Here is a 16,024-nt window from a genome sequence, read left to right as displayed (position 1 = left end):
AACCACATAAGCACCTGAACACCTAAACTCAAATTAAACACAAGCAACTCGGAATTGCAACCCCACTGTGAATCATGCTGGGGGAGAGAATACAGAGGGTTTATTTAGAAAGTCTTGGCATTAGGAAAATAGGGGGAAGAAAGCTTCAAAAGTGCTAATTTTTTTTTTTTTTTTGCTAAGGAGCTCATCAAGACTAGTAGACACAGGAAGGATTTCAGACTGTCTCATAAAGTGGCTTATAATCAATTGCAGAGCTAGACATATTAGTCTAGAATCAAAATGTTATTGCTTTTAGTCACTGAACATAACTGAGCACAGCATGCTATAGAGAGATTGCATGCTGCCAAGACCAAACCGCTTGGCTTTAGCAGATTCTTTAGCTTTTTGCAAATGACGAAAACATATGCAGAGCAGTATCCTTCCTTTAAAGCAAGTTCCTGTTAGCTGATCACCTTAAATTGCAAGTTAAAACTTTTTTGCTGAAATAGTTTGTTTTCCTCCTGATCCTTCTTGAAATTCTCCTTCATTACTTTAAATGATGTATTTCTCACCAAGCATCGTGTGGATACTGGAGTTCTTGCACAAAAATAAGAGTCATTTCCCTAGGGGGAGAAAAAAAACACAAACATACATATTATCACTTTTGCAAAAGAAATTTTCATTAAAATACAAGCATCTGTGACTCTCAAAAGTGAAATAAAATATAATGCTTGCTAAGGCATAAAAATAAATACCTGTTCTCCAGATTACAAGATTTGAGCGCTACAATTTTGCTGCTGAGGCTGTTGAACAATTTAAGGAGTGCTTCTAATCCCCTTTATAGCTCTGTGCTAATGCAGAAACACTGTTCTCTGGTGAGAGTGATCTTAGAACTCTTAAAAAGTGCTAGTTGGCTTTTGCAAGGTTATGGAAAACCTGTGCACTTTGTGTTTTATTATTCTGTGTCCTATCCTAAAGAGATATGTGTTTTACCAGCATGGTTGAGGGATCTGTATAGAATTCTAACCCAGATTCCCATTGCCAGAGGCAAGCTGTTGAGTTCTACCCAAGTTCAAGTTCCTTGACTTTGACTATCAAACAAGTAGTCCCTGGCTAGGTCATAGCCTCATACATAAAGTAAACTTTTCACATTTTTTGGTAAGCTATTTTGGCAACCACAGTGTTTGCTTGAAGCAATAACTAGTTCTTTGTTTTAGTGCTATTCTGACCTAGGCTGTTTCTTACACATGAAGAAACCATGGAAATTGTTAACTTTGATATTCATTGTGAATTAAGAATAATATCTCTGAAATCATCTACTTGTCTTCTTTGGTCACTCTTACAAAGAGAGTGTGATTCCAGAAACAAACTTGAGTCATGCTAGTCCATTGTCATCGATCTCACTGAAGCTATTAGTGAGAGAACGCCTGAAAAAACAATTAGTATAAAACAAAAATCATAATCAAAATGCTTTAGTTGTTTTGGAATTGTTTCTTTTGTTTTAGCTTGTTGGGGCTTCTAGCTGCTTCTCTCAGAAAAACAAAACAAAACCTTGTCAATCCATCACATTATTCTGCATATTTCCAGTCTTATTCTGATTTAGAAAAGCAAACCTGCATTTCATCGTCTGCTAATATTCCGGGTGGTTTGGGCCCTGTCCTAGATTCCCTGTCTAAAAGTAGTTCTCACTTTTCTCTGCTCCAACTCTGATCCCAGCTCAAAATGCAGCTTCCTGCCAGGTCATGGGTTTCTAACAGTCTCTGCCTACAACAACTTGTCTGAAGCCTGAAGCTAAACTTGGAAATTTCTTTGAAGAAAGAAAAGTATAAATAAATAGGTACTTTCAGATCAAAGAAAGAGGAGGAATTGGCAAGTAAAGAGCCATTTTACCTTGTAACATGAACTATCAAAACCGATATAAGTACTCAAAACACAGAAATAAACTGCCCAGAGAGACAAGGTATGGCAAGATTAATTAAGGGGGGAAAATTTACCATTGAAGCAAAGGAAGCAGCATCACGTATTAAGAGAGCACATTTGTGTTTTGTGTATTAGTGGTTGTCGGCAATAATGTTCACCAATCTATCCATTCATTTGTTTATCCAACAGATGCCTGTTAAGAACAATTTTTCATGTTATTTAATACAATGTTTCAAAATATAGTGAGTTAAACTTAGGCCCAGAAAAAAAAAATCACATACCTAGTGTAGTTATTCATATTGAAAGTTGAGCTGCTTTTAGTCTAAATTTTACCTCCCTTTCTCCTATCTTGATTCTCACCTTTGGTGATTTCATAAGTTCACAGTTGTAGTTGCTGATCAAAAAAGGAAGGAAAGATACTGGAATAAATTTAAGCAGTAGAAATAGACAGGCTATAGCACTCCACTGACAAATATAACTGCTCAGTGTTGAAGATAGCAAAGCAAATAGGAGATTACCATTACTAAATAATGTGTGAGCACCAAACATAAGTCTAGGGATCAAATCTCTATAGTTTATGATGCTAAGCTGGGAAAAGTCATGACATATCATTGAGAATAACCAATTAATTGATAACTTGATTGATCTTCAAGCATGGAATAAAACAAAATATATATCATTATATCACTTAAAATATTTTCATGGAATGATTCATAAGAATATGAGTAAGTTTATTTGAAATAAATATATTCTTTGTTCTATTTCTATATTGTGTCATCTCATTCTATTCAATTTAAATTTAAATGTTATTTGGGTGGCTTTATTCCAGCAATTTGGCAATTTACTAGGGTAATAAAAGAATTCATTTTAAGTAATAACACTCACAAAAGACTTTCTACATTAGAGTTGAGTTTTATTGAATTTCAACCTGGTCTGGAATTAACATTGCTGTTTAACAGATACAGCATTTATAATGCTGTATTATACTCATTGGCTACACATTAGCCCTACCATTTCTTCAAATGGACTTTGGAAAAGAATTTAAAGAAGTGTTCACTTGGATAAAATGGATGATTATTTCATTAATCACTTTGTCAGTGAATTAAAACTATATCTTAAAATATACAAACTTAAGAATGACTTGGCTATTTTGCAAACTGGTCTTTGTACCTCAAGAAGATTCAGAATCAATTAAAAGCTGGATTAGATTCGGCCTCTTTTTAGGACTCATCACTTCTCTATCTTGTTTGATACTTAGAAAGACTTTAAAAAAAATAGTAACAAATATTTTAAAAGAATGTTACCAATATGATTTATTTTTATGTCCAAATGGAATTAGGCTAATATCTATCTAATGTATTTGTATACTACAATACCTTGAGGATGTGTGATAATAACAGTAGTTAACACTTACCACTTACAATGGGCAAGAAACCCTATGTGATTTACATATATCTCTTTTAATATTTATTACATCACAATGAGGTACGTACCCTTATTATGACCATTTTACAAGGGAGGGCAACAAGCTATAAAGGAGGCCAATGGAGGCTACTAAGGATAGTATAGCCAGTTCATTGTGCTAAACATAACGTGATCTATATCTGGTACAATCATACATGATGTAAATAGTAACTGGGTCTCTGGCATTTTAAAATAACATTTTATTAAACCAAAATGGTGCTATTTTAGGGTAGTAACTGACCTATATGATTCCCAGGACTCTTCAATTTTCTGCTTACAAATTTTCTGAGTTCCAATTGGCATCACATTGAAAATTAATGTCCTGAAATAGGGAACGTTACTTTTCACATTAATTATAATAAATTGAAAATAAACACCATCCAAAGCATTTGGTTTTCAAGTGAATTTGGCAGTCCTAACTTTTTGTGTGGGCGGCATCAGCAACCTTATGTGTTACATGAATTCAAAGGAACTAATTAGAATCCATTTTTCCCACAGCTCCAAATGTGTGTAGTTTGTGTGTGTGTGTGTGTGTGTGTGTGAGAGCGAGAGAGAGAGAAAGAAAGAGAAACTCTATATTTAAAGTGTAAATGCCCTTGAGACAGGCAAAGTTGGCTTAAAGTCACATTAAGCTATATGTGATTGTGGATGGAGTATGTTTTAAATGGAGAAAAGTTAAAGTGAGCAACTGAACAATATGTCCCTAGGTGTCTGGATGAGAAGATCTAAGGGGAAATCAGAAAACTGTGAGTAGAACTTTAGTGCCTGAGAGAAAGGGAGGCGGTGAATATCACTAAGAATTTTTGTGGATTTTATATTATTATAGAAGTTTGACATCTATATTAAAGAGAATTTTATTTTAAAGCTTCAGGATTATTGCAGGGAACTCAAGGAAGGACAGATGTGTTTTCAGATAGCCCAAAACCAGGAATAAGGGGACGGTTGTTAGCTAAGGCAGCTACTTTCTGTCTCTAGGTCTTTCTTTCTCACTCATTCTTTCTCTCTCTCCACTTGGTTTCTCCTCTATGCTTCTCTCTTCAGTCCCGCTTCATCATTCTTACTCTGTAGATTGGTTTTCTCTGCTTCTGCATATTTGATAACCAAGCTAATATAACTAACAGAATTCATTGTTGGTCTAGTTAAACTTAATGTCTCCTAGGTCCAATTCCAATATGTATTCCTTGGAGAGAATGTGGTTGGTTAGCTAGGGTCACTTATATGTTACTTATCAAATCAGCTGTGGCTGAGTTGGCATACCGTATATGGGTGGTGCCAGGGACCACCCCGGGGGACTGGGGTACCAAGATATTTCAAGTATAGTTTGTTATTGGGATTAACATCCAGAACAAATCCCAGAAATAAATAAAGGATGGTAAAATTTGGGTAATTGACAGGGTAATTGTCCTAAAGACCAGTGAGGAAAAGTTAAGAATAATTCCTAGATCATCCTGGCAAAGACAGTCAATCAGATCAACTAGGCATAAATACAGTATAAAATATATTTTCTCAGGTTACTCCTAGAACTTATATAACAGGAAATTTAATGACAAAAAAAATCTATATAATGGAGAAAATGAGTTTTTCTATGTTGGCTGGTAGTCTATTGATATAGAATAGATGAAAGTGATCGTTAGATTGAGTCAGTCCTACTTTTGCTAAGCTCTCAGATGAATGAATTTCCAGATGACCTGTTTGTAGTCATAATCAAAGGTAACTTTTAGATTAATTCCACATCCTCCGTAACCTGTATTTGTGGTTCTAAGCCTGAGCTGGAAATCTTTTCACTGTTTTACTTTTTTCTTTATATTGGAATCTATGACTTTAAATCATTCCCAGTTAAGCTTTATTCTAGAAAGCATAAGTACTTACTCTATGATACAGATCTTGTTGCAGTGTTCATAATGGCTCTTGCTCTAGCTGTTAGAGCTAAATTATTTTGCACCTTATAGCTAAAACAAACAGATGATGCAATTGAGTGGGAGAAGCTGATCTTGAGATGTTTCACATTTCTTTGCTCAGAAGCCTACTGGAATTCTGTAATTTATTGTGATGATCACAGGGTAGCTGCTCTTTGCGTTTTGATCATTGGTGTTTTGTTAAGAGAAATAAAGATGTTTAGAGTTTTCTGACACAATCATCCCTTCTAGGTTTTCCTAATCAATAATTGACATTCATCCCCTTAATTATATTTGATAGACAATGTAGAAGGGGAATCTAGAAAAATCTGACTTATTTTGAGAGGAGTAAATAATAGGAAAATATCCAGTAGGTTAAAGAGGATTGTGATAATAGTGTAAAAAGAATAGAATTCAATTTGAATTTTAGAAATGTTGTTTATGCAAAAGCAATACAGATCTTTTTGAAAACTGTCAAGTTGCCAAAATTTGCCTGTAGCCAACTCTTTCTCTTATCCTTTTGGACCACTTACCCCTGTCCATGACATACCATAATAGCTTGGTGGCTTTCCACTTCTTTCCTTTGGGCTTTGTTCCATCAATTTCCTCTCAGGAAAGGGTCTGATAACCTGATGTACACACTCATAACTTACTGGTAAGTTTTAATACTTCTTCCATCCCAGTATGTTTCAACAAGCAGGGAAGCCTTAAACCAAAACAGAAACTCCAGTATTGGGGTCTAGTAGATACTTTAAGGAGTCATTAGTACTTTCTCTGTATCTCCACAAAATATATCCCTGCCAGCTTGTAACCAGTTTGGATGAGAACAATCTGTACCAGAGAATATTCATCAAAAGGGATCACTTTTTAACAGTTTTTAAAGGTTATGTGTTGATAAGATGATATATTTGCTTGCTATTGCTGCCGTAACAAAATACTACAGGCTGGCTGGCTTAAACACAGAAATTTATGTTCTCATACTTCTGGAGGCTGGAAGTCCAAGATTAAGGTGTGAGAAGGTTTGGTTTCTTCTGAGGCTTCTCTCCTGGGCTTATAGATGGCCACCTTCTCACCATGTCCTTATATGGTCTTTTCTCTGTGCCCAAGCAGTTCTGGTATCTCTCTGTGTCCAAATGTTCTCTTCTTATAAGGGCACCAGTCACATTGGATTAGGACCCAACTTGAAGACTTCATTTTACCTTAATCACCTCTCTAAAGACTTTATCTCCAATTACAGTCACAGTGAGGTGTTGGGAGGTAGGACTTCAACATATAAATTTTGAAGGGACACAGTTCAGCCCATAACAGATGATTTTAAGACTATGATGAAAAGACATTAGAAGAAGCTGTGTAGAAAATTTAAAATATCAATGGGAGGATTGTGTGCTATTTCCAAAAAGAAGTCCAGAAATTGCATCTTTTATTGTTTTTATTATTTGTAAGTAGTTTTAAAAAATTTGTATGCATGGATGCATTTGCACTTACAGCAGCCATGAGTGAGTCCGTCGACTACCACCCTGCACTCGGGTCCTGCTATTCCTGAAGGCAGAACCTAACTCTTACTGCCAGTTGTTTGACCCCTGTTAAATGTAGGGAATCATTCTGGCATCCTGAAGAGAGCTGTGTTGTTCTGTTGCTCCTATGATATCATCGATAAAACAAGGCATTACAAACTAGAAGCTAATAGATTTTCTATTTTACATAAACATTTTATTTTGAGCGGGTATGATTGTTTATTCTGGGAAATATCAGCAGAAATGTGTCAAAAAAATAATCATATAAGCCTTTTTCTTTCTGAAATTTGCCTAAACTAACACACCAATTAGATGGCACTTTTTTTCAATGTTTCAAAACTGCTGATTGAAGCAACAAAAAGACTGCTGTAAACGTGGAAAAAAAATTCTCTGGTACATGTTGGAAGATTTTCATTTTCTAATTTAAAAATATTTTTAGTGTACAAATTTAGCACCTAGAACAATGCCTATCAGTTTTTTGGATCTTAATAAATACCTGTGGTTGAGTGAATCAGTCAGGCTGTCTCCTGTACTTCCAGGGCATTTTGCACCTGCTTCTATCACAGCCTTCATTGTGTTTCATAATGATCACACGTTCGCATGTTTGTCACCCTAACTAGATTGAACACTTGGTTCATTTCTGTATCCTCAGGGTATAACTAAGTGCTTGACACAGGCAGACACTGAATAAATATTTCTTGACCAAAAGCCATAAAGAACATATATTTTCAGCAGCAGTGCTGACACAACTAGCCTTCCATGACCCTATGTGTGCAATAATCGCAGGAGTGTCTCCAGCAACTTGCCACAACTTTTCTCTGATGCCCCAAGTCCCTTAAATAGGGTATTTCTAACATTAGAGGTAGATCTCAAGGACCAAATATTCTCAGGAATGATGATACTATTGTATAAATTTAGAATATGGCATGGATAATTGGTATTAGATCCTTTCTAGGAATGGCTTTTGATGACTCGATTGAGGATTCTTAGAATGAATGAAAAGACCTTTTGTGCCTAGTCATGGAGTGTTCAGGATGAGGAGTAGTAAGGAGAGACCCTTGGTAAGTCTTGGCCTTTGCCTTCCTCATTGTCACTGTAGGATTTTGCCTGGATGAAGTCTAGTCATGATATATATAAGAGATAGTGAGCAATAAGCAAAACTGCCACCAATTCCAGAAGTCTGTATATCTATCTTCATTAATGTAAATGCATTTAAATTGCACTGATCTTCCTAACTTTGGTATATATTCAGAGACCTATAACTTCTGTCTTTTCCATATTTATTTAGTCCCTGTATTTCTTTTCTTGTCTGCCTCTTGGTAATTTGATTGTCTGTTGATAAAGAAAGAGGAAAGAAGAGGAAATTGAAATTAAATCTATACAGTATATAACTTAGCTACTAAAACGTCTGGTAATAAAAGATGTTTATTGCCTAATTTTGGAATTTGAAATTATCAATAGAATAGAATTCAATATTGTAAGCATTTAGGCATTGATTGGAATTAAATATTAGTGTAATTTATAGATATAATGGATCTAAAGGTGATTAAAGATATACAGTCCTTAACTTTTTGAGGTTATGAGAATTTTACATAATTTTACATACTTCTCTTGGCTTAACAAGATATTAGGGAGCAATATCAAAGAATTTGAAAAATCACAATTATGTGTTAAGATCTCATTGCTTTCTGTATTTAAATGCTTTTCTTCTGTATAGCAACTCCAGGGTTCAGCTATGAGAATTTCAGTAAGAAATTGAGGCACAAAAATTTGATTTTCTCCAGGTTGCCAGAGGACCTGGGAGCAAGTTGGTACAATGTGAAACTCACTACTCTAGGACTTAAGAGTAGTGGAATTCAGTCCAGTGCAGTTACTGGTTATTGACTATAGACGAGTCATTTAGCTGAACTCAAGAAATATTTACTAAGGGTTTACTACACATCTTGCATAGTGCTAGACACTGAAAACATAAAGATGAATGAGACACTGTCTCTCGTCTGTATCTCACTGTCTGCCTTCTTGATGTATGTGAGCATTTTAATAATGGTAGAGAAGACAATCCAATCAAAAGGCACAGCATGGGAAAAGTCATAAAACCTTGAAATTATCCTAATTTATTCCTCAGCGTTGGGGTAAAATATGTATTCCATTGTGAATGAAAGATAGTATACATTCAGAAATGTTGCATTGTAGTTGTGTGACAGTATGAAAGTTCTTGAGAGTCATTCTAAAGGTTTTGGACTTTATTCATGCAAGCTTACCTAAATTTCAACAGATATATACTTTGTCATGTTCTATTTAATCTAAACAAAAACAGGTTTTTATCAACTGGCAAAGTTGAAACATTACTACTAAATGAAGAGAAAAATGAAGCTGGAAATGTAGGTTGGGGACAGATTATAATAGGCCTTGAATGCCATGCTATATTGTTTAGGTAGCCAATAAATAATTTAAGAATAGACATGTCATGATTAGCTCAACAGAACTGTGGCAAATATGGAGGGATGTTTAAAAGCATGGCATCTGTTTGGAGTCAAACAGACCTACATTTCAATCCCTGCTTGACCACTGACTAGATGTGTAGCCTTGAAAGAGACAGTTCAGCTCTTCAAACCTCCATATATCATCTGTGAAATAAAGATAACATCAGAGTTGATGCACAGTGCCTGGCACACAGTTAGCACTAACTGAATGGTAGTTACATTTTCGAGTTTTTCTTCCTGGAGGAGTAACTGTGAGAATGAAGGGAATTGGTTGAAGAACTTTTACAGAAGTAGCATTAACGAATGTGTTAGTAAAATAGATTTGAGTAGGAAAAACATAATTCATTACATTACATTCCTCACATAAACGCTGTTAGGAAATATGATTATCCATTCTCCACATAAAGAAACTGGAATTCAAGGAGATGAATTCCCTTGATCAGTTACCAGCTAATAAACAGCAGACAGCTTCAAGCCTAGACTTTTCTGATTACAGAGAGGCAGTTAAAGTGTTTAAATACAGTGGTTCTAGAATCAAACTACCTGGGTTTAATGCTGGCACAACATCTACGCAGGTATATGGCTTTAGGAATGTTATTTAACACCTATGACTCAGTTGTCTCTAAACTTCTTAATGCATTTTCTCATAAGTTGTTATAAGAATTAAATGAGATAGTATATGTAAGAATTTAGATCAGTACTTGGCACATGATAACTCCTCAAAGAGTAGGAGTTATGGTTTAAAAATGTATTAAACTTGTACTACATAACCAGTAGTCTACAGGATTCAGCTTTAAGATGAGAGAGTCTAAAGGGCTCAAATTTATGTTCTTTGAGTTTGAGTCATGAGATAGGTACTAAATGATCATGTCCAATGGGCAACTGAAAATATGAATTTGGAGCTTATATGAATAGAGATATAACCCATTATACCAGATAATGGTTGATGACGTTACGAGATATGAGCAGATCCTTGGGTAGATATGAGAGAAGGGCATATGATGAGAAGAGACTACTTCCAGGACACCAATGATGTCAGAAAGAAAGTATCAATTAGATGTTTTCAGGCATCTAGTCTGGAATGACTATTAAGCTTATTTTTAACAAGGGAGATAAAGTGCAAGCTCAACATGCATTATGCATGTTACATAATGCCTAGGGGATGGAGAGGTAGGCTGCAACTTGGTAGCAGTAGGGAGCAAGAAGCAACTGAACTTGTACGGTTCTCTAAGGGCCTTAAGAAAAATTTAAAGCTTAAATTTCAAATTCAAGTACCTGGAGGGTTTTGTGTGTTACGTTGAAAAAAATGAATTAGATAATAAAAGTATACATACTTCTTTGATTCAGAAGGCACTTCAAAATATTGTGTTGTGTTTCAAGTTGATTTTTTTAACCACCCTATGATAAGTTTAGATGTTCTGGTTAATAAAGCATTTTAACTGATACCATTTTGAATAAGAGAAAGGTTAGTAAATGAAACAGAACAGAAACACAATGGAATAAAATCCCAGCACATCATGACAATACATGTACTTTCAAAAATATTCCTGATCTAAGCATTAATGCAAATAAGTTGTTCACCAAGAACATTATATTACTTAACAATTCTTCGAGTCCACTATTTTTCTCATTAAAATGGACTACTTACTTGGTTTATTTTTAATTGGGCATGAGTTTCTGTCACTAAGCTATATGTAAAATCTCTTATCACAATCACCAGGGAGCTGGAAGGTGTAGAGAAATCAGCAAAATATGGAGAAGGAAATGTTAACAAGTGGTAGAATGGGAGTGGCAACTTCAAACATCGTTTGTAATGAGAAATTTTCTTACATCAGAGTATTTCAGGAAAGGAAGAATATTTTGGGGAAGTTGAGTTACTACCTGAAACGTATATAACTAGCTCATTTGCAAATAAGCAAGACAAGTGAGGCCAACATAACTCCCTTCCCCCACACCCGGGTTTCTCTTAACCTGAGCATCCTCAGCAATATCATTGTGGGAGGTGCAAAACTCTTGTGCACGATGAGGGATGAAATGACTCTAGTTGATTTTGCTGGCTGCAGGATTCATTTCAGAAAGCTCAAGACAGGGATTGGTGTGTGGGAGTTGAACGAAAGGACTTCAAAATTAAAAATAATATCCCTCTAAAACTCAGAGAATGAGCCGGCAATCTGAAATGCCTTGGCACTCATCCATAATGGTTTTCTCTCTGTTTTGGGAGTAAAGCAAATCATTGCTGAGTCGAATGATGTTCCTGTGAAAGCTTTTAATTTCGTAAGGAAGAAACTCGCCCATAATCATTGCGTTATTAATACATAAAAACAGACTAACATGAGCCATAGATTAACCATTACTTTTTAATTTAACACCCTGGAGAGGAAAAGCCAGGTAATTATGCTTTATCACTGAACGGTAAGCACAGATTTGTCTTTTGTGGATGTCTTTGTAACAGCATGCAAAATCTTCAGCCAAGAGGTCCCTTGTAACACCTTGTACATTTTACAATATGATATTCTGTCCTTAGCTTGGAAATGATAGCTGCTTATTTATACTCTTCTAATTTTCAAAAGCCTGAGTGCAAAAGTGACTTTTACTGAAAATCATATCTGATTGTACTTATTTCTTTGGACATATAAGAAACATTCAAGACTACTTAGCACAGCTGTTGAAAATGTTCTGTTTATCCTATTATGTATAATCAGATTAACCTTTCCTTTTGTGCTATAATTATCACTCAAAATGGCAAGGTTCATTTGGTGAGACAGGCTTTCTTGTAATGAGCTCACTTATGTAAATCTCTTGATTAAAGTAGAAATAAGAGAAATGGGAGCAATTAGCACAAGTTGGGCAGACAAAAAAACTAATTTGAATCAGCTAAAATTAGAGAGGGGCTCAAGTGGTTTGCTTTGAACCTTAGATCACTCCTTTTAAAGTCCCACTACTAACACCTTAGTTTGAGCCTTAATACTTCAACCTGGACTAGAACAGTAGTTTCTAAGCTGGACATCTTGCTTCTCAACTTTCTTTTTCAATAATGTACCTTACAAACAATTTCCTGGAACAATCTGCTTAAAATATTCCTGAGCATGTAACACTTCTGCTCACAAACCTTCCATGGCTCTCTACTAATATACAAATTATAAATGTCTCATCTGGCAGCTAGACCTATGCATGGCCACTTCAAACTTTTCTACAGGGTACAAATAGGGAGCCAGGGACAGGAGTCTTTGGCAAGCATGATTTGTTTGATCTATACGTGTTTTCTATAATGTTGAAAGTAGTTACTCCTAATTAAAAATCAGAAGAGATCTCATTTTTAAAAAGCACATGCTCTAGGAACATTGTTACCCATTCCCATAGGACAACAGTTCTATTACAGCTAAGGGGTGGCTGCCTCCTTTACTCAGAGAGTAGGCCCTTTAGTTTGCTAGAACCCCTACCTTCTTATTGCCTTATACCTGGCCTGCTTCACTCATTTATTTCAATTGCGTGTAAGCATTGTAGTTTGCGATTTGATTTTTACTATTATCCTGCAAAAATCTTCTGCCTAAGCCAAATTGATGTTACCATGATTATCCCTATCTATCTCCGTGCGACTCTACTCAGTGCTGACCACGTACAATGCCTTCTATAATATATACCATCATTTTAACACCCTTTCCAAATTCTCCTTTTTCAAGAATATTCCCCAATTCCTTGTGTTTTCAGGGATTGTGCACACCTTCGCATCTTACCTTCTTTGGTCTGTAGAACTTATTTGGCATTTGGTTTTGAAAACAGTTAGTAAAATTTCTAATGTTCTGTTTATAGTTTACTTCCCAAAATACATTATAAGCTACTTAAGGATTGGAACAATGACATTTATCTCTCTATAAATCCAGGTGTAGCACCAAATTATATAAACAATAAATGTTGAAAATAAATTATGCCAAATACTGTTCTGAGTACTAGAAATTTAAATAAGAACAAAACACTGCCTTTTCCAATACTAGGTTGTAGTCTAGCATATGAAGGCTATCTTACAGGATGAAAATTACAAGGCGGTATAATATGGAAAAGCCTGTAGGTTTTTTTGAAATAATATTAGAATTTATTAAATATCTACCTTCCAGGCACTCCCCCAAGTACTTTCCTCGTATTAGTTCGTATAATCCTCACAATTTTATGAGGCAGGTTCTTGGGGAAACTGAGAATGTAAGTACTTTCTTGAGAATGTCTAGGTTATAAGTGATGGGGTCCAAATATGAACAGAGACACTTTGAGTCAATGGGCATGAGAATGGAATGAGTAATTCTGTGTTATGAATCTAAGATAACTTCCTAGAAGGGTTGGCTCCTGTAATGCTTAGGAGTCCATAACATAGAGAAGGGTAGAGCACTCCAGGAGTACAGTATACAATACGGTTAAAGACATGGTAGGTGGAAAGTGGAGGAGTACAGTATACAATACGGTTAAAGACATGGTAGGTGGAAAGTGGATGAGATGTTCAGGACTTAGCAGCTAAATGTGATTAGAACTCCAGATGTGGTAGAATGTAGTGAGATATGCTAAGGAATTTGGACATATTCCTCTGGTCGATGGAAAACATTGAAAGTTTATAAGGGCATGAGATGATCAGATTAATTTCTGCAAAGCCTTGGATGCTGTACTGGGGCTGGACAACCAATGAAGATGTGTTAGTCCAAGTCAGACCTATTAAGGGTGTGAGCCAGGCATTAAATTCAGATGTCAATCAGGAAACAAAGAAAAGACAGACTTTAGGAAAATTGGGAAGAAAAGGGTCTGATATGACATCAAACTCTCATACTTAATTGCTGCTGCATGACTAGAAATAGGGAGGTCAGGAAGAGGAGATCTGAAGAAGAGATATGGAATAGACTTTGTAAATGCATCTCAGCTCCCTTATCAGGATTTTTCTTCTTTTATACTCAATAGCTCAAATTGGACTCATAAATCCCTGAGAAAATTCCAGTTCTTTTTGGCATGAGTACAAGTTCTCCTTAAATACTGTTCGGCTCCCTCTATCAATTAATTTTATTTTCTTGTCAGAACCCTTTCTAATGTTCTCTAAGTACCCATGTGCATGTGTTGGTAACTTAGGAATCTCTGTCTTAATAGTCTTCTGTATCACACAACTGGTAATACATTTATTTTATTTAGTCCATTATGAAGTATATTACCTATATTTCAAGAGACATTGTACCAGCTTTCTCATTGTAGAACCTCAGGAGGTTGAAGCTGCCCCTTCTTATTATCTAATATGTCCCTTAAAATGTATATGAAAATCAAATATCTAAAAGTTTAGCAATAGACTCACATTATATAAGGGGATTTGGCATACAAGATACTCAAGTTATGGTATAATTTTACCATATGTCTGCACATAATAACAGATTAAATGTAAAAATTAGAATAAATTTCTAAAGAAGAAATTTGAGCTCAATATATTATTCCTTTAGGCCATTTGAGGTTGCAATTTTAGAAAAAAGAAACTAATTTTAACATCAAGGATAAGGCTTTCTCACATGTTTTCTTTGTTTTTTTAATAAGTGTTTGTTGAGCACATGCTCTGTGATAAGCTCTAAGTGCTGGGAACATGGAAGTGAATACGATAGACGAGGTAACTGCTCTCATGAGTTTATAGTCTACCAGTGGAGACAGGCCACAAACAGACAAGTACCAGCTTTTGCAAGGGTTTTGAGTAGAATGTTGTAGTAATGGTGAAAGTGATGGTGTCTTACCAAGTTTTTTTTTTTTTTTAACGTAAATAGAAAGTTAATAACTAGAACTTTAGTTATAACTAAAAATAACTATTTTTCTTGATTAAGTTTTCTCTAGCAAGCTGTGTTCTTATCAAAAGTTGAATGGACAGGAGGGGTTTACCTTTAAATTGCAGGAAAATGTCTTTGTTTAAAGCAGTGACCTTAACATTCTCTTGAGTTCTTCACGCACTAAACCTCATAGTTAGACACAAGCATCAATGATATAGTTCCACATTAGTATGCCTATTCTTTGGTTTACTCTTTTTTCTTAACATACAGGAAACAAGCAGATGTCAAAGGCCTGAGCCCTGGGGACTGAGACTCTGCTTCATTTGGCCCATGTAATAATGCCATCTTTGCTTCAGTTTTACCATCTCTAGTGCCAATGCTTTCATTTTTCTGTTTGTCACGTTGTTAGAATGCAACAAAGTTAAAAGTACAACAAATATCCGCATGCTTGCAAAAACACAACTAGAAAAGCCGTTTAACAACCTGACATTATTGAATCCATGCCAAGCACTGTGCTACAGGAATTATATAACACCTCTAACACAGAACTTCTGACTAGAAGGCCGTGCCACCGGGCAAAAGCATATCTCAGCATTGGGGTGGTGATCTAGGGTTGTATCAGATTATAGGTTAAATATAAAAAATAGAGAACAGCTTGTATTGGACATAAAAACAAAACAAACTAAAAATAAACATGGGCATTGAATTAATCACTCAAAATTGTAACCCTCCCTCTCCCTTTGTGCCCTTGAGTGACTGATCTTTAGACTTCCCATCAATATTTATAAATGATGTGAATATTAAACAAAATATATCTATATATCTGTGTCTATATAGATGTGTACATAGATATGTATGTATAGATACATATATCTAAGTATGGATATATAGGTATGAAAGCTTCTAGCAAAGGAACTGTGACAGTGAATGCTAAATAATTTCTCTTTTGCCTGTAATTTGCCCCCCTGATGCATATCAGAATCACCTGGGGAACTTAA

General features: G+C 35.4%; 1 protein-coding gene and 1 long non-coding RNA gene across 4 annotated transcripts in view; one reads left to right on the top strand and one right to left on the bottom strand.

Annotated features, from left to right (window-relative positions):
* Positions 1–16,024, top strand: part of LRP1B (LDL receptor related protein 1B) — a 1,824,802-nt gene that overhangs the window by 402,264 nt on the left and 1,406,514 nt on the right. The gene's annotated exons all lie outside the window — the stretch shown is intronic.
* LOC139076779 (uncharacterized) lies at positions 55–2,295 on the bottom strand. The gene is made up of 3 exons (XR_011528716.1): positions 2,181–2,295; positions 1,974–2,092; positions 55–602 (listed from the first exon to the last, which is right to left on the bottom strand). It is a non-coding gene; the product is annotated as an uncharacterized lncRNA (long non-coding RNA).

This window comes from Equus przewalskii, chromosome 17 (assembly GCF_037783145.1).
Source record: "Equus przewalskii isolate Varuska chromosome 17, EquPr2, whole genome shotgun sequence".
NCBI lineage: Eukaryota > Metazoa > Chordata > Mammalia > Perissodactyla > Equidae > Equus > Equus przewalskii.
The sequence above is the reverse complement of the archived record's forward strand: the minus strand, read 5'-3'. Positions and strand labels throughout refer to the sequence as shown.